Below are 24,378 nucleotides of genomic sequence, written 5' to 3'. Positions count from 1 at the left end.
TAAAAACGTGGATGACCTTAAACTTTTTGATGTTAAACACGACCAAAACTGAAGTTATTGTACTTGGCCCGAAGAATCTACGAAACAAATTATCTAAAGATATACTAACTATGGATGGCATTAATTTGGCCTCCAGTGAGACTGTAAGGAATCTTGGTGTTATATTTGATCAGGATTTATCCTTTAACGCCCACATAAAATCAATTTCAAGGACCGCCTACTTCCATCTACGTAACATTGCAAAAATCAGGCATATCTTGCCTCAAAACGATGCAGAGAAACTAGTCCATGCATTTGTTACTTCTAGGCTGGATTATTGTAACTCTTTATTATCAGGGAGTACCAAGAAGTCAGTCAAGTCGCTTCCGCTGATTCAAAATGCTGCGGCTCGTGTACTAACCAGAGTTAGGAAAAGGGACCACATTACTCCTGTTCTGGCTGCCTTACACTGGCTCCCTATAGAACACAGGATAGAATTTAAAATTCTTCTTCTCGCCTACAAAGCCCTTAATGGGCAGGCGCCATCTTACCTTAAAGAACTCATTATACCCTACTGTCCTACTAGGGCATTGCGTTCCAAGAATGCAGGGTTGTTGGTTGTTCCTAGAATTTTTAAAAGTACAATGGGAGCCAGAGCCTTTTCTTATCAAGCTCCACATTTGTGGAATCAGCTTCCAGTTTGTGTTCGGGCGGTAGACACCCTATCCGTTTTTAAGAGTGCGCTTAAGACCTTCCTTTTTGATAAAGCTTATAGTTAGGGCTGATTAGATTCAGCCCCTAGTTTTGCTGATATAGGCTTAGTTTGTCGGGGGACATCTTACGTCTTCCTTCTCTCTGTCTATACCTGTGTACTCTCATGTTCCGATTAACCCAGCTTCCCCAAATGTCTTTCTTTTTGGTGTCTATATACGCTGGGATCCGGAGTCATGGATGATCCTGCGGTCCTGTGTCCTGGATCACGAGCCCTGGATCGCGAGTCGTGGCTGTGGTCCTGGATCATCGTGGATGGATCATCCTGGATGGATATCCTCGTGGATTCATCATCCTATTATACACACATGCATTTCCAAACATTTGGACTACCTATGTTGCAAATGTATTATCTTTTCAATTTACACACGGCATCTATTTCACGTCTGTCCGTCCTGGGAGAGGGATCCCTCCTCTGTTGCTCTCCCTGAGGTTTCTCCCATTTTTCCCTTTAAACTGGGTTTTCTTCGGAAGTTTTTCCTTGTACGATGTGAGAGTCTAAGGACAGAGGGTGTCGTATTGTCATACTGATATTCTGCACACACTGTGAAGACCACTGAGACAAATGTAACATTTGTGATATTGGGCTATATAAATAAACATTGATTGATTGATTGAAATACTAATATAGGGAACAAAACAAAACCTCACATTAAAAGTGGTACAACTAAATAAAGGAAGGCTGTAAGAAAACACAGCTAGGACAACAGTCAAACAATACTAACCACATCTAATCAAACTAATCTAAGCACATCTAATCACAACAGTACTGCTAATCACAATAACACGGTCCACACAAGGTAACCCCCAGAACGAAGAGCAAATAGCGAGAGGCATCTGTTCACCCAACAGAGCCTCCAGAGTGGTGATAGTCCGCAGCCTTTGTACTCCTCCCCAGCAGGTGTGCGCCGGCTGTGCGCTGCGGTTGGATGACGTCAATCCAATCACCATCTTCAGAGGTGGACCAGAGGATGGGCAGCCAATGATGTTGGAGCAACCACACAGCTCATTTACCTAATCACACACACAGCTGAAAACACTCACAGGCAGATTAATGAGCAGACAAACATCAACCGTAACACAAACATAGCAAAAACAAAATATATGATATGCAAAAAGTGCAAAAGAGCAAGAGCAGCATACACAAGTATTTACCACATGGCAGAACAATATAGCAACAACGACATATAAAGTACAAGAAAAGATAAAAGTGCTACATAAAGTGCAAGAGGAGATACCCCTGTATTAAAGTGCATTTAGCGGTGATTGCACATCTGTTTGTTTCTCAACCATTCTTTTAGTTGACCTTTAAAGCTATTGAGAGTGGGACAATCCCGTATCTCAGTTGGGAGGCTATTCCAGAATGAGCTGCCTTTAACTGAGAGGACATTTTGTCCAAAAGTGGTCCGTCTGCGGTGGACTTCAGTCTCCTCTGGTTTCTGACCTAGTGCAGCGTCCAGTGTTTTTTTTGTGGATGAATTCCCCTAAGGGGGGGGGGGGGGGGCAGTCCATGTAAACATTTATAAAAAAAACAGATACTTTTAAAAGACTTAAAATGGTTTTAAAGATGGTACAGTGGTGGTATGAATTTGGCTTTCGTCTGTTCTATGGGTTTCAGGATTGTGGCACAAGCAAACGACCAGTTTGTAAAACAGTATTCAATGTGGGATAGAATCATAGAGTGGAGGTATGACTTTGTTTAAAATTGTGCAAGTTGAATTTAACGGTATTGGATACTTTCTTAATATGTTTCTTAAAAGTCAAGTTCGAGTCCAGTATGACTCCAAGATACTTGAAGTGGGGGACTAGTTCTAATTCTGCTCCGTTTAAAAACACATTGGATCCTTCGATTTTGACTGGTCGTTGACTGAACGTCATGCATACTGTTTTTTTTGCATTTAACTGTAAGCAAATGTTGTTCAGCCAGTGTTGAACCTTGTCCAATGCATTTGAGAGACAGGATGTAATTATTTCAGTATTTTTCCCCTGTACAAAGATGACTATCACAATGCCCCTGAAGGTTTACCCAGTATGCCAACATTAACTTCACTCTTCTTATCCTTAAAGGCATTTCTACCTGTATTGCTGATACTGGAGATGTTTTAAAAGCTCCACTACAAATTCTCATGTCTCAGGTCTCATGAGTGCCCAATATAAGTTATGTAGTGATGACCTACTCGCTCCCCACTCCTGTCACACCAAACACTGAAGTACATTGTTGACCTTTTTACATTTATTTTGAACTTTTCCTATATGATTGCTCCATGTTAGCTTTCCGTCAAACCAAACACCAAGAAATCTTATTGTATTTACCTGTTCAAGAGATTGTTCATACCATTTTAACGATATAGGAGCAATTTTAGGCAGTTTTGTAAAACAAATGACCTGCGTCTTAGCTACTGACAGTTTGAATCCCCATTTATTTGTAAATGTTTCCACTTCAACTATTGCAGCTTGTATTTTCTTTCCAACATGTGCTACATTGCGGCCTTTTGCCCACAAAGCCCTATCATCTGCATACAAAGATTTTCCCACACTTGGATGAACTTGATTAAAAATGTCATGTATCATTATATTGAACAGCAACGGACTACATACACTACCTTGCGGAGTACCATTTTCCACAGCATAAACACTTGAATATTCTGCACCTACTCTTAGTTGTATTTTCCTTTCCAGTAAAAAAATCATAACCCAATTATATGCTTTACCACCAATTCCCAATGATTTTAACTTGATTAGTAGTCCTTCCTTCCAGAGCATGTCCTAAGCTTTTTCAATATCAAAGAAGACTGCAATAGCTGCGTTCACACAGCAGTACTTTTCCCACTTTAGTTCCGATATAGTTCCGAAATGTCGCGTTCACACCAAAAAGAGCCGGAACTAAAATTAGTTAATCAGAACCTTTTTTACTCCCTTTTCCTGCTAGAGAGCAGGTACTTTCGTGGGAGAAAAAGGTTCCTATGTCTGATTGGCTGGGTGGAATGCAAACCACGGCCCGTAAAACTCCCAAAACGTTTTGTGAAGCCGCCCTTTTATTATCCTCGAATTAGCATTATTAGCATTAGCCGAGCGCACAAATGCAGAGAGACTAACTTATGGCAACACAAAAGAAAACATGGGAGCGGTGGTCTCTCACACACACACACACACACACACACACACACACACACACACACACACACACACACACACACACACACACACACACACACACACACACACACACACACACACCACACACACACACACACACACACACACACACACACACACACACACACACACACACACACACACACACACACACACACACACACACACACACACACACACCACACACACACACACACACACACACACACACACACACCAACACGTTCTCACTCCCATCCCGTTACATATTGACAGACGGTCAAGGCCCCTCCCCGTCGCTATATTACGTACAGGGTACCCCTTGCCCATCAGGCTTCTATGGGCAGGGCGTCCCATAGACCTTCATTGCGGACAGCGGACCCCTTGACCGTCAGGCTTCTACGGGCAGGGCGTCCCATAGACCTTCATAGACCACGTGATCAACAACGATGGCCGACCTTCGTGTTATTCTCTGTGGAAAATGCCTATTTTAAGGTTCATTTGGCCATTAAAATGCGTTTTGATGTCATTTTATCCGAGTAATGAGTTTTTATTTCTGATTATTTGTGCAGTATATGTACATGATGTTTAGTTTGCTAGTTATGACGAAGATTACTTCATGAATGTGTACACATTCATGGTTGCTAAGGTGGTTGCTATGGACGCTGCAACAGCTCCCAGACCACGTGATCAACAACAATGGCCGACCTTCATGTTATTCAGAGCTCGAGCTTAAGGACATCCCGTCGTGTAAAAAATAGTGTCGGGGATGATAAAAAATAATTTTGGGACGAATTTGGGACGAGAGTTAAAATAAAAATACCTTGCTAACTCTACTACAAACGGCGATGAAAATGAAACCGACTGCAAGTTTTGTGTAGCACACCGTTATTATACTGTACCTCCTTGTCAACATAAACACACACGCACAAAACATTTAGCAACCCGGAAAATACACACACAAACAGTACGTAGCTACAGCTGTGCCTGCGAATTCCTGGCCCGCAAATTCGCGGGTCGAGCTATGTACTGAGTGTGTGCAGCGCCATATATCTAGCCTATTATATGGCTCTGAGTGTGTTTATTTCGCAGGTTGAAGGAGTAGATAGCACTTTCTCCGCGCCGTTCCTATGAGCTTGCTTTAAAAGAAGGAACACTCAAAACAACCAGGACGAGGGTTAAACAAAAATCTGTTTTAATCATAAAAGGTAATAATGCAATACAATATAATACATTACCATACAAAGCCATATCATATGCGTAATGTCAGGAGTATGCCTACTCCTGGCCTTGTTCACGGGCTGCCCCGACCTTCCGGTCCGGGCCACGCGAGAAGAGAGGACGAACAACAAGCTGAATAGGCTTTCATACCAACAGAAACAAGAAGGGGTGGAGTTTACTCAGCCTCCACACACACACACCCCCCCCCCCCCACATTCCAGAGACCTCAGATGTGTCTTAAAGGATATTTAAGATAACACAAATATTTCATCTCTCATATCTCCAACTTCTGGTTACACAAAATACAAAGTAATTAAACCCACACATATACTATTCAAGATATGTAGACTTCCCTGAAACATGACATGCTAGAGATCTTAAGCAGAATATACTCTTCCCCCACCTAGCACCATGTCCTGCATACATACACCTCCCCCATAGGGCAATAAAACCCTGTTTACTCTAAACAGCCCTTTGTTTATAGCCATTTTAGTCCTCACATTTATGAAAGGATAAAACAGAGAAATCAATATAAAACACAAACACAGGTATTGTTTGAACAGTATTCACTTAACTGTGCAGCATCTGATATTTAAGAAGTGTGTTACATTTGAAAAAGGCAGAAAGTCTTGTTGCAATTTCCAGATATTAAAAGAGGTCCATTGAGTTCCTCTGGTAATTATCAAATAGTAGCAGTTAAGTGAATACTGTTCAAACAATACCTATGTTTGTGTTTTATATTGATTTATCTGTTTCATCCTTTCATAAATGTGAGGACTAAAATGGCGGTAGACCAAGGGCTGTTAAGGGTTTTATTGCTGTGGGGGAGCTGGAACAAGACCCCACTGTGGACTCTGGAATGTGATGGGGGGGATGTGTGTATGTGTGGAGGCTGCAGAGGCTGCAGAAATAGGAGACAGTGAGGGTCAGAGGTGTTTGTTTGAGATGACTGGAAAAGACGACCAGTTGTCCTTAAACTCCACCCCTTCCTGTATCATTGGTATGAAAGCCTATCCAGCTTTCTGTTCTGCCTCTCTCTCCTCGCGCCGCTTGGACTGGAACGTCGTGGCGGCCCGTGGGCAGGGGCCAGGGGTGGGCCCACTTCTGACATTATGCATATGAAATGATATGGTCTTGTATGGTAATGTATTGATTGTATTGCATTGTATATTACCATTAAAGTGGATTATTGTTTAACGGTTAATTGTATGCTCTGTTTTTCCTTCATGTAAGATATCAGCTTGTTTAGGGACGCAAGGAGATTTGAGAAAGCGGACTAGTTGTCCACCAAATCTCCTAACAAATGGTGACCCGACGTTTCTGAATAAACAGAGCTGTGGAAGGATTCAGACGACCAGACTGGGTCGGGAACAAACACTTTTAGACACCTCAGACAATCGCAGAGCCCTGCAGCTACAAATAAGGTAAACAAAACTGTAGGATTGTCTGTAGGCGTTTCAGAGTGTTTTTGAAGTTTAAATGGAATATACAATGCATATTTTTACTATGTTAGGAAAGTTATATAAAACACGTGAACGTTGATCGCAAGGTAAACAGAGAGTCCTGCGTGACGAGATATGAAGCTGTTTGACGTGGATCTTAGGTAGTTTATTCCTGAGTGGCGTGGAGACGGTGCAGTTTGTGGGCTGTGAGGTGAAATTCCTACACGACGAAACCTGGACACTCGATATATATCAGATCGAGTCGCCGTTTAAAACTGAGGTTCAATAGCAGACTGACGCCATAAGCTGAAGTGCCATCGTTTGCTATTTGTTCAAGTAATTTGAAAGGCTGACGTAAACATAACATTGATCGCAAGGTAGACAGAGAGTCCTGCGTGACGACATATGAAGCACGTTATCAAGCTAGACAAACTGTACGGGGAATAAATCTGTGTGATTTTTACCTGAATAACCTGTGTGAGCGTTTGTCTGTGGTAATCAGACATTCGCTCAGAAGAGTGAAGCTCATTTGTGCTCTGCTGCTGCCATCTAGTGGCTGAAAGGGGGGGAAGCACGTTAATTAAGTAAAGACAATTCTGAAATTCCAGGGAGTTATCGGGAGCAATGGGAACAGATTAAGAGATTGATTTTAAGTGGAATCAAACAGGGGGATAAAGAAAAGGCTTGTATATTTAAATAAATAAGCTGTCTGTAGGTTGTCATTGTTGATTAGTACAGACCTTGTTTTATGTTGGTAAATGTAATGGTACAAAAGCAAGCTATTCATCACAATTGTATTTTTAGGTTATGAATAAAACAAAAAGTAGTAGCCTAAGTGATAAGCAGAAGGGTTTTTGGACGCTTCTCAGTAAAGACAGGGGTGCTTATGCCCGCTTCGGTTTTCAATGTCCGCCATCACGTTAGAACAGAGGATTGGTGGCATTTTCAGTTCATTGCTTGCTTCCACACGCCTTCCCCCTCCTTGTCTCTTTCACGACTATAGTTAATGCATTAGAACGATTGTAAACTTGCCGTGTTTCTAGAAATCGGACTCGCTGTTCCGGAACGGCCTTTCAAAATAAAAGCCAAAGGCCGCTGTTCGCCAGAGATGCCTTCACAATAAAACAGTAATTTGCTTAACAATATATTTAACTTATATTACATCCTTAAATATTGATTTTAATTCATTACAGATCTAACCTGCTTGTAACACAACTTAGATAAACAATTTCAAGTGGTTAAAGGGGGTTTCCTGTCTGGCTCATTTGATTTAGAACTGAAGTAAGGGAGAATAGTGTTTTATGAGTCATTCCTCATGGTTTCTAAAGATAAATCATCAGTTTGTCTGGACTTTGATATAGAGATAGGATCATGGTGGAGAAGGAAGACCTTTTTTGGTTTCAAATTAAAGAAGATTTTAAAGATGAAGTAAGCAGGACTTCAACTGGCCAAAAGAGATTTTAAAGTTTAATATTCTTGGTTAGCAAACAAGACATCTGATTATTATGTCACACATGATAATCTTGTTATAGAAACTAGCTTAAAATATTGGAGAAAATATGTAGATGTTCTTTCGTAGTGTGTGGAATATGTGATGCTGGAAACATGTACGTTTTTCAATGTATAGGAGAAAATGGTTTCCTGAAAGAGTTATGTTGGGTAAATATGTAGCAATGGATGAAACAATTTTTAGAGTGAGTTTTTGTAATATCATTAGTAGACATCAATTAGGTTGTTTAGATGGCATTTAACAATTAAGACAGATAGTATGATTACAAAGAGTCAGAGTGGAAAGGGTTGGATTTATTTAACCTCAGTGTGGTAGATTTTTTATAGGTAATGCGTCCCGAGACCTGGACTCCCCCTCTGAGTTAGAAAAGGCTACGATCCCGACCCTCCAAGCAGACAAAAGACCTAACCCAACAGGAGACTCCTCCTTCTCCATCGAACAGACAGAGAACCAGAGCTGAAACAACAACAACAAGACTGCAGCCAGAACTATCTCCACCTGTGGCATCCAGAACCAAACAGCATGCTGACAGGCAGAGATCTACGCTCATCAGTCCCTCAGACGGGACCATGAAGTTCCAAGCTGAGCCACGACATTTAGCACAAGAGCAAAGTGTGGGACATGAGAGCAGAATCCGCCCTCCATAAAAACAGCAGGGAGACTGTAAAGGAGGAGATGAAATGCAAAGCAGTGCAAGAACATTGGCATGATGGGGGCTGCAGATGTAACTGGGCCAATGGCTGCCTAAAAGAGTTACAGCGGATGAAGTTACAGCTGATGGACTGAAGAGAACACAGAATCAGAGGAGTTGGCATGGTCGATTAGAAGTGAGGAGGCCGGGGTCATGGCTTGAGAAAACCAGAGGAGGAGAAGAGGAGAAAAGGAGAACGGGAATGAGTGAGTTTACACATAAACACACTTATTCACAAAACGCACATTTAAAGCATAAATACGTAAAGACAGAAAGATTTATTAAATTAAAAATAGCAGTAAACTATTAGAGTAAAATGAGAACACACTGAGGGTTAAAGGGGGCCACATGACAGAGTACAACCATATTCTTCAATCTTTTCATCATGTTAACAAAATATTCTTTGACATTTTTTATTCACGTGTGAATAAAGTAGTGGGATAGTTTTAGGAACCACTCTATAAGACAAATCTTTATCTGTATGGATAATGTTAAAGGGAGAGCTGGTGCCAAGCCAGATATAGTATTCCAATCTAAATAATTGATTTCACCATTGTAGCATAGTTATTACCATAGGAAATATGAAATGACTTCTGTTTTTAAATCCTTGATAAAGGAGGGAGTAATTGTTGCATGTTCGGACATCCAGGGTTCCACACACTGCTAAAGAGTTTAACATTGATTTTTAGGTGGACCAGAATTGAAGACGTGTGGTTGTTATACCATTGTTATCGTGAACAAAAGATAAATATAAATAAGTGAAGATAAGAAGATGTATTGACCATAAATTAGTCAATTGGTAAATAAAAATAGCGGAAAAGAGGAGAACTATTAAAGTAAAGTGGAAAATCAGTCTAAAACACACTGATAGGAAAAGGGGGGGGCATGAAGGAAGTATTCACTGGACTTTTTATTCGTGTGTGAATTTGGTAGTGTTTTAATTTGTTACAGTATTGATCAGTTCAAAGGGAGAGTTTTAGTAACAGCTCTATGAGATCAGATAAATATTTATTTATATAGGTCATGTTGAAGGGAAAGCTGGTTCTAAACAAAATATAGTATTTCAATTTGAGGTACTGGTTTCATGTTCAGACACCCAGAGTTCCACGCAATGTTAAAGAGGGTAACATTGTTCTTTAAGTGCACCAGAATTGAAGATAAATTGATAGAATGAGTTATGGAATACATAGCAGATCTTTACAGATCCTAGTAATATTTTGACACAAGATAGTGATGTACACATGTTTCTGAAATAGATCTATTAGTCATTTTAATACTAATTAGGTGTAAATGGATTGACAATAAGGAAGTGAAATTTTTTTGGCTAGACACTTTTCAGGGAATGTGGGAAACAGCAAGGAGGGGTTGGAGATATCTTGAACATTATAGTTGTAATTGTGAATTAATAAATGATGGCGCTCCATATATACAGATTTTTATAGACGAAGGATGCTGGCCTGTGCTGGAAGACGGAGTCTCTGCAGAGCACGACACATGGCCAAAAAGACTGAGACCAACTGACCGACAGGGTAACTTGGGAAGGCACTGTCAATGACTGACTCTGCGGTGAACCTGACCAAACCTGACTTTACAACCTGACAGTGTGAGTGTGAGTGAGTGTATGTCTGCACCTGATCAGTGCAACTGCATGATTTAAAACGATGACTAATCAAGCATGTTTTTGGACTAACACATTATTTTTGTGTGATAATAATGTGTGAAATGAGAGGTTTCCTAACATTGTACAAAAGGGGAAACCGTATCTAATCTGCTTGATGATGTTTCACTCCCACAGGAGGTGGCTGTTTGCAGAATGTGAAGCTCAAACTAACACAGGAAGATTCCGTTTCTTTTAGGACTGAAAGATGGAGAGAGACACTTACTGAAGTGTTTACTGGGGAAATTATGGATGTACATTTGGGGAAAATGTTTGGTATTGTCTTATAATCCATTATGACCTGAAGGTTTTCTTCCATACAGGTTTTTGTTTACACATGGGATAATGTGTAAAAAAGGGGGAGTGTAAACTTTAAAATGTACATTTTTCATTTAGGGACTGAAAGGAACCTGCTGCCCAACTCCATTGTTCAATCTGACCATTGATTGACAGTTTTAGAATTGACCTGCTCCATATTTGGGGATAACACACTGTTTGATGAATGTTGACATGTCTCTAATATTGATTGAGTTATAGCAGGTAACACAGATAAAGAATCAGTGGCCAAGGGGCTACCAGAGAGATGTAAGTCCAGAATGAAATACTGAAGAAGCTGACCTGTGAGTAATGTGTCAACTAATGTTTCAACAGGTATTAAAGTAATTAAGGTTTGAAATGTAGAAAGAACATATTTACAGTTAAAGTTAAAACATAGTAATGTAATGAGATAGAATGTAATTTGGACAACATCATGTAACTAGCCTGGTAAAGAAGTAAAAGCCATAGACTTTATTGTTGAGGTCATTATGGGGATATACATTTAATCTAAATACATAATAGAAAGACATTTGATGACAGTTTGTTGGAATTCTGTATTCATTTTTTCAGCGGGATAATATCTAAGCACTGACGGGTAGAAGCAGTATCACCAGGAAGCCATTCACTTTGTTAGTATTGTGATTTTGGTTGTTTTTGAATCCATAAGATTAGTGTGTTTCTTTACCAGAAACATTAGCAGTTCAAATCATATTTAGATTTTTAATGGGATCTCAGGGATTTCATTTAAAAATAAATACAGATGCTTGTCAGAAATTCAGAGCTATTGAAATATGTTATTTAGTTTACCTAAAGATGTTGGGGTTCTTATTTAGTGGGCACAGTCCAAGTATTAAGATTCTGAAGCTGCACAATTAATTTAGAAAACCTGTGCACAGACGTCTGTTGTTGTAAGACACCCCACCAACAGGCTCCAAGTGGCCACGCACTGGTGGGTCAAACAGCCGAGGGCCCCAGAGCCCGGAGCGTAGGCTTGAGGGATTTGTATCAGATTTCTCCACACAGGTTGTTGACGCCAAAAGGGGGACCCGAGACGCAGGAGGCTGACTGTCAACCCCAGGCTCTCCGGCCCCGACCGAGTGACCCAGAGGACATCCAATGACGTCCGCCTACAAAGAAAGGGGGACAACTGGTATCACTAGAGCAAGTGTGCGGTCGGGAAAACACCTGCGAGGACCCAGGACGGATCTGGCTCTCGTCATGGAGGTCGACTCGGATGCTGTCATCAGCGGACTGGAGGAGAAGGACCTCGAGGACATCCATCCAGCAGTTCTCCCAGGAGGCATCATCATCGGACCGGGGAAGGACCTCGAGGACATCCAGGCAGCAGACGACTTGGAAGCGGCTGGCAGTGGGCTGGGGGACTTGTCGAGGCAGCAGAGGAGTCTACTTCTCTCTGATCAGTTACACCCGTGAAGGGAAAGCCGCATCTCCCCCTCCCTATCAGCTGTCGTGTGGGCTATTCCTTGGGGGGGGGGGGGGGGGCTGATGATTCACCACCAGGAGACCGCTTCTTAACATTCAGCTGCCCCCTCATGGTTCCTTCACTGCCATGGGAAGTGATGTTCGGTTCCTTCACGATTTCAAATACTTTGGATCTCAGTTTCTGATGATATTGGAGAGGAATGACAATAGTTATGTTTCAAGTGCCTTGTGTAAGTTGCACTCTTTTAGGAGAGTGCAAAAGGGGGATTGCAGCATCTGATATTTAAGAAGTGTGTTACATTTGAAAAAGGCAGAAAGTCTTGTTGCAATTTCCAGATATTAAAAGAGGTCCATTGTGTTCCTCTGGTAATTATCAAATAGTAGCAGTTAAGTGAATACTGTTCAAACAATACCTATGTTTGTGTTTTATATTGATTTATCTGTTTCATCCTTTCATAAATGTGAGGACTAAAATGGCGGTAGACCAAGGGCTGTTAAGGGTTTTATTGCTGTGGGGGAGCTGGAACAAGACCCCACTGTGGTCTCTGGGATGTGATGGGGGGGTGTGTGTATGTGTGGAGGCTGCAGAGGCTGCAGAAATAGGAGACAGTGAGGGTCAGAGGTGTTTGTTTGAGATGACTGGAAAAGACGACCAGTTGTCCTTAAACTCCACCCCTTCCTGTATCATTGGTATGAAAGCCTATCCAGCTTTCTGTTCTGCCTCTCTCTCCTCGCGCCGCTTGGACTGGAACGTCGTGGCGGCCCGTGGGCAGGGGCCAGGGGTGGGCCCACTTCTGACATTATGCATATGAAATGATATGGTCTTGTATGGTAATGTATTGATTGTATTGCATTGTATATTACCATTAAAGTGGATTATTGTTTAACGGTTAATTGTATGCTCTGGATTTCCTTCATGTAAGATATCAGCTTGTTTAGGGACGCGAGGAGATTTGAGAAAGCGGACTAGTTGTCCACCAAATCTCCTAACAACTGCTACTATTGATAATTACCAGAGAAACTCAAAGGGACCTCTTTTAACTCAAAACAGAACTCAAAATTAATTCTGCATCCTTCTTCAAAAATAGCCTAAAAACACCCTTTTGATAAACAGGTAAAAGTCAAAGAAAAAGACTATTGCGCTAATCTACTTTTAAGAAAAAGGGAACATTGTTTCAGGAATCTATAAAAAACCTCTCTATAAATAAGAGGAAAAATGTACTTTTTGTTCCTTCAACTATTAACACACAGGAATGTATAAACCCACACATATATTAGAGATGACATGATAAAATACACCTCCTATAGATGGGTGACATTAAAATGCACATACCAAAAATATGCTACTCACTTCTTTGGTAAAATATCTCACATCAATTTCCACAATTCCCTCTTTTGCACTCTTAAAAAAGAGTGCAACTTACACAAGGCACTTGAAACATAACTATTGTCACTCCTCTCCACTGTGTTCATCTCTCAACATTATATTTAGAGCCCTTTAAACATTTGGAAACAGCCCTTCATAGCAATTTCTTATGGCAGAATGAGAGGGAGACCAAAACATGTCAAAAAACTGCGTCCTTGTCTGCTGAGTCTCCATACTCGTCCTCTCCCTCCGAGACACAGGCCAACAGTGTCATTTGATACGGAGGGGGGTCCTTCAAAAAAATGGTTTCATAAAAGTTCCTCAAAAAATGGAATATTAGAACAAACTCCACACCAGCTATATCTACCTGTTTCCGCGGAGAGTGGAGTCCCCTGTGCCGTCCTGGCTTGCCGTGTCTTTGTCCCCTCTGATCCGCTGACGGTGGCTTCTGGGCTGCCTGCTAGAGAGATGTCTTCCTTCTCCTCCGGCTCGCTGATGGCGGCTTCCGAGTCGATGCTGAATAGATGTCCTCCCAATCTTCCTTCTCCGGTCCGATGATGATGCCTCCCGGGACGACTGCTGGATGGATGTCCTCCCGATCCTCCTTCCCCGGTCCGATGATGATGCCTCCTGGGACGACTGCTGGATGGATGTCCTCGAGGTCCTTCTCCTCCAGTCCGCTGATGACAGCATCCGAGTCGACCTCCATGACGAGAGCCAGATCCGTCCTGATGTCGTCTAGGGTCCTCGCAGGTGTTTTCCCGACCGCACACTGGCTCCAGTGGTACCAGTTGTCCCCCTTTCCTTGTAGGCGGACGGCATGGGATGTCCTCTGGGTCACTCGGTAGGGGCCGGAAAACCTGGGGTTGAGCCACTTTGTCCTGATGACAGTCCGCCTCCTGCGTCTCGGGTCCCCATTTTGGCGCAACAACCTGTGTGGAGAAATCTGATACAAATCCCTCAAGCGTACGCTAATTGTGCAGCTTCAGAATCTTAATACTTGGACTGTGCCAACTAAATAAGAACCCCAACATCTTTAGGTAAACTAAATAACATATTTCAATAGCTCTGAATTTCTGACAAGCATCTGTGTTTATTTTTAAATTAAATCCTTGAGATCCCATTAAAAATCTAAATATGATTTGAACTGCTAATGTTTCTGGTAAAGAAACACACTAATGTTATGGATTCAAAAACCACAATCACAATACTAACAAAGTGAATGGCTTCCTGGTGATACTGCTTCTACCCGTCAGTGCTTAGATATTATCACGCTGAAAAAATTAATACAGAATTCCAACAAACTGTCCTCAAATGTCTTTCTATTATAAATGTATGGTGAAATGTATAACAATAAAGTGGCTTGTATGTCTTTACCAGGCTAGTTACATGATGTTGTCTAAATTACATTTTGTCTCATTCCATTACTATGTTTTAGCTTAACTGTAAATATGTTCTTTCTACATTTCAAACCTCAGTTACTTTAATACCTGTTGAAACATTAGTTGAAACATTACTCACAGGTTACTCATTACTCATTCTTCAGTATTCCATTCTGGACTTACATCTCTCTGGTAGCCCCTTGGCCACTGATTCTTTATCTGTGTTACCTGCTATAACTCAATCAATATTAGAGACATGTCAACATTCATCAAACAGCATCTTATCCCCAGATATGGAGCAGGTCAATTCTAAAACTGTCAATCAATGGTCAGATTGAACAATCGAGTTGGGGCAGCAGGTTCCTTTCAGTCCCTAAATGAAAAATGTACATTGTGAAGTTTACACTCCCCCTTTTTTACACATTAATTCATGTGTAAACAAAATCCTGTATGGGAAGAAAACCTTCAGGTCATAATGGATTATAAGACAATACCAAACATTTTTCCCAAATGTACATCCATTATTTCCACAGTAAACACTTCAGTGAAATGAAGTGTTTCTCTCCATCTTTCAGTCCTAAAAGAAACAGAATCCTCATGTCATAGTTTGAGTTTCACATTCTGCAAACTGCCACCTCCTGTGGGAGTGAAATATCAAGTAGGTTAGAAACAGGTCACATGTGCGGTTTCCCCTTTTGTGCAATGTTAGGAAACCTCATTTCACACATTATTATCACACAAAAATAATGTGTTAGTCCAAAAACATGCTTGATTAGTCATTGTTTTAAATCATGCAGTTGCACTGATCAGATGCAGACATACACTCACTCACACTGTACTGTCTATCTCAGTATGGGTGGAATCAAGATGGACGGAAACAACTCCTAGTTTTGATTATTTAATCCAAATCCAAATAGGTTGTTAACCTTAGAAGAAAAAGGACAACAACAATACACCAATTAGGATCACACATATCCCATACACATTAAATCACATTCAATATAATAATCACACTTACTAGTGGCCTCTCCTGATTCCTCAATCTCAATGACGTTAATGTATGTTTCCCCTCTATTTATACATCTCAATAAACCCCCGCGAATCTCCATCCAGATTTAAAGTCACACTCACATAAAATGAACCCCATTAATTTAACCCTCATACACCCAACACAAACCCATGAATTTACAGCACACCTCCCACTTGGCCTCCTGGTCGGATGACCCAAGGTGGCCACCAACCTAAATAACCTTGCTCTGGTGGTGGTGTCTGAAGGGGTTCCTTCTTCTTAGTTCTCCACTTCGGAATCTTCAACAACCCCGAAGCCAGGTTCCTCTGCAGAGGTACAGGTTTGACTTTTCTGTTGTCCAGGACTCTTGCCTCCCACTTTGCTTGACCCTTCGCTCGGCCTCTTCTAGTCAGCCATTTCTCTGCAGCTCGCCTGACCCATGCGACCACTCCACATAGCCTAGCCAGACTGCTGAACCTCTCTAGTTTCACCAGGTTCAGAACAGCAATGCTCCGAAACTTCCTTTCCGGTCTTCTCTCTGTCAAGACTGAAGATTCTTCCCTTTCTGAGGTTTCTGGGGATCCGCCAACCTTAACTAGGGACTCCTCAGCCTCTGCGTCCTTTCCACTGGTGTCGTCATGGATAGGGGTTTTGTTTGACTGGACTCTGGTGAGTATTACAGAGAATGCCTTTCTTTGACGCTTGCCCACACTCTCTCTGGCACCGGTTGCCACCTCCGCGGCCGACTTCATGGGCCATTCTTCTAGCTGCCTCACCAGGAACTCAGGTCCCCTCTGCCACTCTGAGCCCTCTCCCTGGTCTTCAGGAGTTGTTCCTCTTGTTACGATGTAAGTCTTTAATCGAGCTGCAAAGACCGCACCGCACATCTCAGCTTTGACTACGTCTCCCTTTTGGTCGAGAGGTGTTAGCTTTGCCTTTGACTCCACCAACCTGACCCCTGGCTCTGCTACTGCTCCAGCTTGGACCTGCTCCGCAGTCCTCTGCCTCCCACTTTGGCCTGACCCGACCCATGGTTTGAGGGAGGAGCCTCCGGTGCTCAGGATCTCTTCTACCCCCTCTGTGATTTCCTCCAGTCTCTTTGGGTCATTGTGGGACGTTAAGATGTCGTCCACATAACTGTCCTCCTCCAGGACCCTGCGATCTTCCACCATGTGCGCGAAACTGGGCTGCTTCTCTGTTTTCAGGAAGGTGGCCTCCACTCCTCTTCTGTTGTTTGGAAGTGAGGCTGGGTCCTCGGTCCATGGGTAAGATGCGTCCCAGTGCGGAGTCAGGCAGTATTCATCTTTGGCCATGTAGGACAGCCCCTCTTTAATCACGTCCAGCTCCCTTTCTTCTGCCAGGGTCATTTCCTTTCCTCCTGGCTGGCATGTGACGCAGCGACACCCACCACACATGGGTTCACAGGCTGCACCGATGCTGTCCCACTTCCACCACTCGAGAACTTCTCTCCTCGTTGCAGTTGTATCCCTGGTCTCCGCCTTTACTTCCTGAGTCAGACTCTTGGTCTCTTCTTCCCTCAGGATCTCAGGACTCTCGACTACTTCTCTGTACTCCACAGCAGCTGTCCTCATTGAGTGAGCGAAGTGCGTCTCGGACTGGTGCATAGTCACTTTTATATTCTCAAACAGACTGGGATGTGCTCCGCCCACTGTTTTACCCAGTGGGCCCTCCCATAAGACGAGGTCTCCAACTATCCTCAGTCTTTGTGGAGCAAGTCTCCCCTCTCTGTGACTGATGAGAAGTTCAACATGGTCTGGTCTCTTCAGTTCGTCCATTGCAACCTCTGGAAAGAACCTCTTTAGCTGTTCAGGTCTGACGCTCCGATGCACTTTAGCAATCTCCTCTAGGCCATAACAAACCAGCTTGTGAGCCCTCACAGTACCTTTGGGGGTCTTGACTCTTACTCGCAGGAGGTACCTCTTCGTCTTGACTGTCACGGTCATCCCTCCAACTCCATGCACGACCAGAGTGACTTCTTCTCTGCTCAGACCGAGCCGGTCAGCCGCTACGTGAGTGATGTAGTTGGTGTCTGATGCGAGGTCAATCAGAGCTCCGATCTTCTGCCCAGCGTTGGCAGTGACTTCCAACAGCATCATGATGACAGGGTGCTCGGTCAGTCCATTATTTTCCAGAAGTCCACCTTCATCCTTCCTAGTGCTCCTTGTCACTGAAGTCTTGTTGCTGTTACTGAAAGCTTTCTTGATCTCTGCCGCCGCCTCTGGGGAACATTTGGACAAGGCCAGCTTTTGTTCTTCTGTTAGCTCTCTTACCCTCTCGTTGCCTTTTCCAAGTTTCCCCTTTGGAAGCTGTTCCCATTTTGGACAGAGGAGGTAGTGGTGGTCCGAGGAGGTCCTCTCTTGGCAGTCTTCCCTGTTGCAGAGGAACCTGTCTGTGCACTCTTCTACCCCATTGTGACATCCAAGACAAACGCGGCATGCTCCTACCTTCTCCACAGCAGTCTTTCTCTCAGCCAAGCCAAACCCCTTGAACTTCTTGCAGAAGAATAACTTGTTATTATGCTTATCCTCTCCACACACGACGCACTCACCTTCTGGAGTGTCCCTTCTGGTGGCTTTTGTGTAGGCATACTTCCTCTCGAACCTGTTTTGCGGTTTGTCCATTTTCTCAGATGTCTCCGTTATTTTCAGTTGTTCCAAGATCTCTAGAATTTCTTCTTGCTCCTTCAGGAACTTCAGAAGCATACTGAAATGGTTGACTGGGGTGACACCGTTTTCGGGCTTAGCCCTGAAGATGACCCACTCTAGCTTCACCTGGTCGGGCAGCTTGCTTTCTATAGACCTAATCATCAGCGGGTGGTTGATGGCTCCAGGGTTCTCGAGGTCTGTGAGGTCTGCCAAAGCCTTTTCCACAGCTTGGATGAGGTCTATCACCTTCCTCGGCTGATCTCCTTTCACAGCTGGTATCTTCTCCAGTTCTGCGACGATCTGCAGTGTAATCGTGGTCCTGTTTCCATACCGGTTCTCCAATACTCTGAACATGTCTTCGACTGTACTGTAACTGGCCAACTTGACATCAGTTTTTACCTTTTCTTCCATGCTGTCCAGAAGCTGGAACTTCTTGACTTCAGGCGACCCGGATGGTTCTCCCTGCTTCTGCAAAGATTCCCAGTCCTTTTTCCAGCTGTGAAACTCCCTCATACTGCCACTGAACTTGGGAAGGCTTACCGGCTTGAGTCGTATCTTTGATATCGCTCCCATCGGGTTGTATCTGGGTTCCGTGCCTGCCTCTTCCACTGCTTTATGCTGCGCTTTCATGAGGTCAAACCGTGCTTCTTCTGCTGCAATGCGTGCTTCCTCTGCAGCAATTTGAATCTCGGCGAGCTTCGCACGTTGGGTCTCGGCTAACTTGGTGCGCTCATCCTCTGCTGCGGTGCGTGCCAACTCTGCTGTGCCGCGTGCCAACTCTGCTGTGCCGCGTGCCAACTCTGCTGCGCCGCGTGCTTTGTTGAACTCAGCTTCCTTTTGACGCTTGAGTGCGTTTTTCCTTTTCTCCAGCTGGCGCACTATCTCTTCCACATCTTTTTGGTCGGTCACAGGAGCCCATTCCCTCCAGGTGCTGTGCACTTCCTTTAATTCTTTAATCAGTATTTCTAAATGTTTAAGTTGCTTTTCGTAATTCTCATAGCTCACCAGGTCAATTTGTGTCGCTTCTGCGTCCTCATAGACCTTTTCAGCTTCCCCGATGGCAAACATCACTTTCTTTTCTCCATGCCTAGACCAAAGGTTTGCTTTAATCACGTCACTGACCTCTTCAAGCCTTTGGCTGGTCTCTCCATCAGTCTTTTCCACGTCTGCCCTCAGCTCTTCTGGTACTTGGTCCTCGTCGCTATCAGCGTTCAGAATTAATTTCATCAGGTATTCACTGTTGGCCTCTGTGACTTTGGTGGCGGCCTTGTGGACTTCACTATATTCTTTCATCAACTCCTCCTCTAACATAGTGTTCACTGTCTTTGTTACTGAGTTCACCTTACGAACTAGAGCCACCTTCGCCCTCGTCCGCAGGTCTTTCAGATGCTTCACTGTTTCCTCCCCCTTAATCATCTCTCTGAATTTAAGGTTGAGTTTAGCTCAATCTGTTTTGTCCTGGCTAGCTAGTTGGATCGCTAGCTGGTTAGCTCCGTTTTCTAGCCACCAGCTTCGTGCCTTTGGCTTAGCTAGCTTCTCCTTTACTCCCTGGGTAGCTTCGTTTGCTAACCAATAACGTGGTGTCTTTGACTTTGATAGCTAGCTTGGGTTCCTATGCTAGCACTCTTCAGTCTGCTAGCTAGTTGTTGTCTTCTTGCTAGTTAGCTTTATTTTGTGGAAACCTTCAGTCTGCTGGATAGCTACGCTTTGTTTTCGTTATGCTAACACTAGCTTCTTTGGCTAGATAGCGCCGAAATATTGTCTGTGTTACTCACGTGATCAGACCACGTTAGCTCCGCTAGCTTTGCTAGCCTCGGGTCTTCCCTTTCCGCCGACCGTTGCGACCACGGGGTTTCCTTATCGTCCAGTTGTCAGCTCGACTCGCGGACTGGCGCTCCTCGGTGCTTTGCGAGTTCCGGTAGTTTCGTTAGCTACTCTCCGCTAGCTTCGACGGTCCTTGCTAGCTTTGCTAGCCTCGGGCCTTCACTTCCTGCCGCTCGTTGCGACCACGGGCTTTCCTGTTCGTTCGGTCGTGAGCTCCGGTAGCTTCGCTAGCTCCTCTAGCTTCGACGGTCCTTGCTAGCTTTGACGGTCCTTGCTAGCTTTGCTAGCCTCGGGCCTTCACTTCCCGCCGCTCGTTGCGACCACGGGCTTTCCTGCTCGTTCGGTCGTGAGCTCCGGTAGCTTCGCTAGCTCCTCTAGCTTCGACGGTCCTTGCTAGCTTTGACGGTCCTTGCTAGCTTTGCTAGCCTCGGGCCTTCACTTCCCGCCGCTCGTTGCGACCACAGGCTTTCCTGCTCGTTCGGTCGTGAGCTCCGGTAGCTTCGTTCGCTCCTCTAGCTGTGTCTCGCCATCGGTTGAAAACTTTATCCCTCCCGATGCGTTAGTTAACAACTGTACTGTCTATCTCCCGACAGTATGGGTGGAATCAAGATGGACGGAAACAACTCCTAGTTTTGATTATTTAATCCAAATCCAAATAGGTTGTTAACCTTAGAAGAAAAAGGACAACAACAATACACCAATTAGGATCACACATATCCCATACACATTAAATCACATTCAATATAATAATCACACTTACTAGTGGCCTCTCCTGATTCCTCAATCTCAATGACGTTAATGTATGTTTCCCCTCTATTTATACATCTCAATAAACCCCCGCGAATCTCCATCCAGATTTAAAGTCACACTCACATAAAATGAACCCCATTAATTTAACCCTCATACACCCAACACAAACCCATGAATTTACAGCACACACACTGTCAGGTTGTAAAGTCAAGTTTGGTCAGGTACACCTCAGAGTCAGTCATTGACAGTGCCTTCCCAAGTTACCCTGTCGGTCAGGGTCAAAGGTCAGTTGGTCTCAGTCTTTGTGGTCATGTGTCGTGCTCTGCAGAGATGTTCCAGCACAGGCCAGCATCCTCCGTCTATAAAAATCTGTATATATGGAGCGCCATCATTTATTAATTCACAATTCCAACTATAATGTTCAAGATATCTCTAACTTTTCATTGGAACAGCTGTTTTCCCACATTCCCTGAAAAAGTGTTAGCCAACAAATGTCACTTCCTTATTGTACTACTACTGCAGTTCATTAACACCTAATCAATATCAACACGTCTAATAGATGTAATTCAGAAACTTGTGCACACAATTATTATCTTGAGTCAAACCTCTACTACGACCTGTGTAGCTCTTCATCTCTCACTATACCCATGTATCTTCAATTCTGGTATACCTAAAAAACAATGTTAACGTCTTTAACCGTGCGTGGAACCCTGGGTGTCCGAACATATAACAATCACTCCTTCCTTTATCAAGGACCTAAAAACAGAAGTAATTTCATCAATGGTTTGTAGCTGAACTTAGGAATTTTCCCTCATGGTAAGTATGTTTTTACTTTTTAACATCTCTAAATGTCAGTTAATTATTAACTAAATGAATGTCCATTAGGAGGTGGTGACGCTAGTCTTCTAAACTCATAATCTGGTGCCGTGCGCTTCATGTGAAGCTGCAAGTAAGATTTTAAAAACCCACTGCAGGGTGGGTTGAGTGACTCCCTATTGGTCTTCAATAATATGCACCATTACAATGGGTGATTGAAGGCCCCACATTATTTCCCATTTCAGCATCAGCCTTCTTTACTCTAAAATTACTTTTTAAATAGGAATATGTAGAAATGGAACAAATATTCAATCTTCAGAAAAGTTCTTAACCAATGTCTATCAAGTGAACAGCAAACATATTTTAAAATGTCAGATGTATAAAAATAAGCCTAAATACTCCCTTACCATCAAAGTCCAAATCTAGACACAAGGTGAACAGTTTTGGTAACGGACAATTTAATCTAAAAACAAAACAAAATTGGACTTGTGTCCTTGTTATTTGTTCTTCAAAATACATTAGCAAATACCCTGCGAAGTATTCGCAACCTAACTAACCCATATGAACTCCATTCATCCCTTTACTCATAGTTAGTTTATATGTCTAAATTATTATGTGTGACCTAATAATCAGATGTCTTGTTTGCCAAACAAGGATATTAAACTTTAATCTTTTCAGCATTCCAGACCATCATTTAAACAATCAGCCTCCCTTCTCAAACACTAAGCATATTGTTCTACACCACCCTCTGGAAAACTCTTGCACCGTGATGCTGTCAAATCATCGCATAATTTCTTCAGAGTCTGAGACCAGCCTGTCTCAAGATCTTGTCATAATGTGAACAGTCAGTGATGCGTTGTCCTCTGCAGCTGTAGTCAATTGGATCAATGAAACTCTTGTTTTGCACTGGGATGTCCTGAGGGGGAAGGAACCTCTGGATCAATGTGCTACAATCAGCAGACACACGTTGTCCTCTGCACAGCAGGAAACCCCAAAAACTGCTGTTCCTCTTCACACCACTGTTGCCCCGGCAACGAGGTACACGCAAAATGTCAAACCCTCCTCAGAGATGCGTTCTTTGCACAGTTCTTCTGTTTCTGTAGTGAGCAACTTTTCACCAACACACTGATTCAGAGTACAACCCAAAGGTGGCGCACAACTTTCCAGTGCCGCTGTAATCACAATAAATCAGCAACTGGAGATAAACTCAATTTAAATCTCTCCCCTAAAGGGTTACAAAATAAAACGGCTGAGTGTCTATATGGTCAGGAATGCTGAAACATGTGAATGTTAAAACAAATCAATGGCAGTAGTCTACCCAGATTCTTTACTTTACTTGAAGTCCTGCTCCTAAAATTCTAGTCAGAAAAAATAAACTTCATCTTTAAAATCTTCTTTAATTTGAAACCAAAAAAGGTCTTCCTTCTCCACCATGATCCTATCTCTACATCAAAGTCCATAAAAACTGATGATTTATCTTTAGAAACCATGAGGAATGACAGTTCTCATAAAACACTATTCTTCCTTACTTCAGTTCTAAATCAAATGAGCCAAAGAGGAAACCCCCTTTAACCACTTGCTTATTCTATTCCTTTTGAAATTGTTTATCTAAGTTGTGTTACAAGCAGGTTAGATCTGTAACAAAATACAAAACTAACTGTATTTAGCGCTATAATTGAAAAACAAGTAATCTGATCATATTTAATGAATATATATGTTTGAACACTTATTATTGGTGGAAAGGTTTCCTCACAAAATGTAATCTCCATTACTAAAGCTCGAACCTAAAGAAATCATCACGGAACAGTTTTCTGTCCTTATCAGTTAATTGTCTCAATACAAACTAAAAAGCGTTGTGAAAACTCCCACTCTCGAGAACATCTCAACACTTTATTCCATCTGAGCACTAGTGTTTGACAGACACGCCCTATTAATCCAAAACGGTCTTTAATGGTATCAATCGTGAACTTCCTTAATATGAATTGTAAATGCAATGTTCTCTTTAGAACACAGATAGGACAGTAGCTGCTGAAACTGGTTAATAGCAGTTTTCTGTCAACCTAGTTAAGCATGTTGTTGTTATATCTAGTAAATATATTTGTATTTCATGTTTACTCACAAAACAATATGACATTATTTAGAATCAAGTTTTACTCTCCCTGAACTCTTCAAAACATCTACTTATCTTTGTCTTTCCTCCCTGTGCCCTGCAGCTGCCGGCTCAAGTTTCCCCTCATCAATCACCTGTGTGTTTGTGCAACACCTCTGTCATGCGTAACCATTTAACAGATTCATTCTGACTGACAAATTTATAACAACCTCCCGTTTACTTTCTACTCTTTCTTCATAAACTTACAAACACAATTAATGTCTACTAATGATATTACAAAAACTCTAG

Source organism: Pseudochaenichthys georgianus, chromosome 7 (assembly GCF_902827115.2).
Source record: "Pseudochaenichthys georgianus chromosome 7, fPseGeo1.2, whole genome shotgun sequence".
NCBI lineage: Eukaryota > Metazoa > Chordata > Actinopteri > Perciformes > Channichthyidae > Pseudochaenichthys > Pseudochaenichthys georgianus.
The sequence above is the reverse complement of the archived record's forward strand: the minus strand, read 5'-3'. Positions refer to the sequence as shown.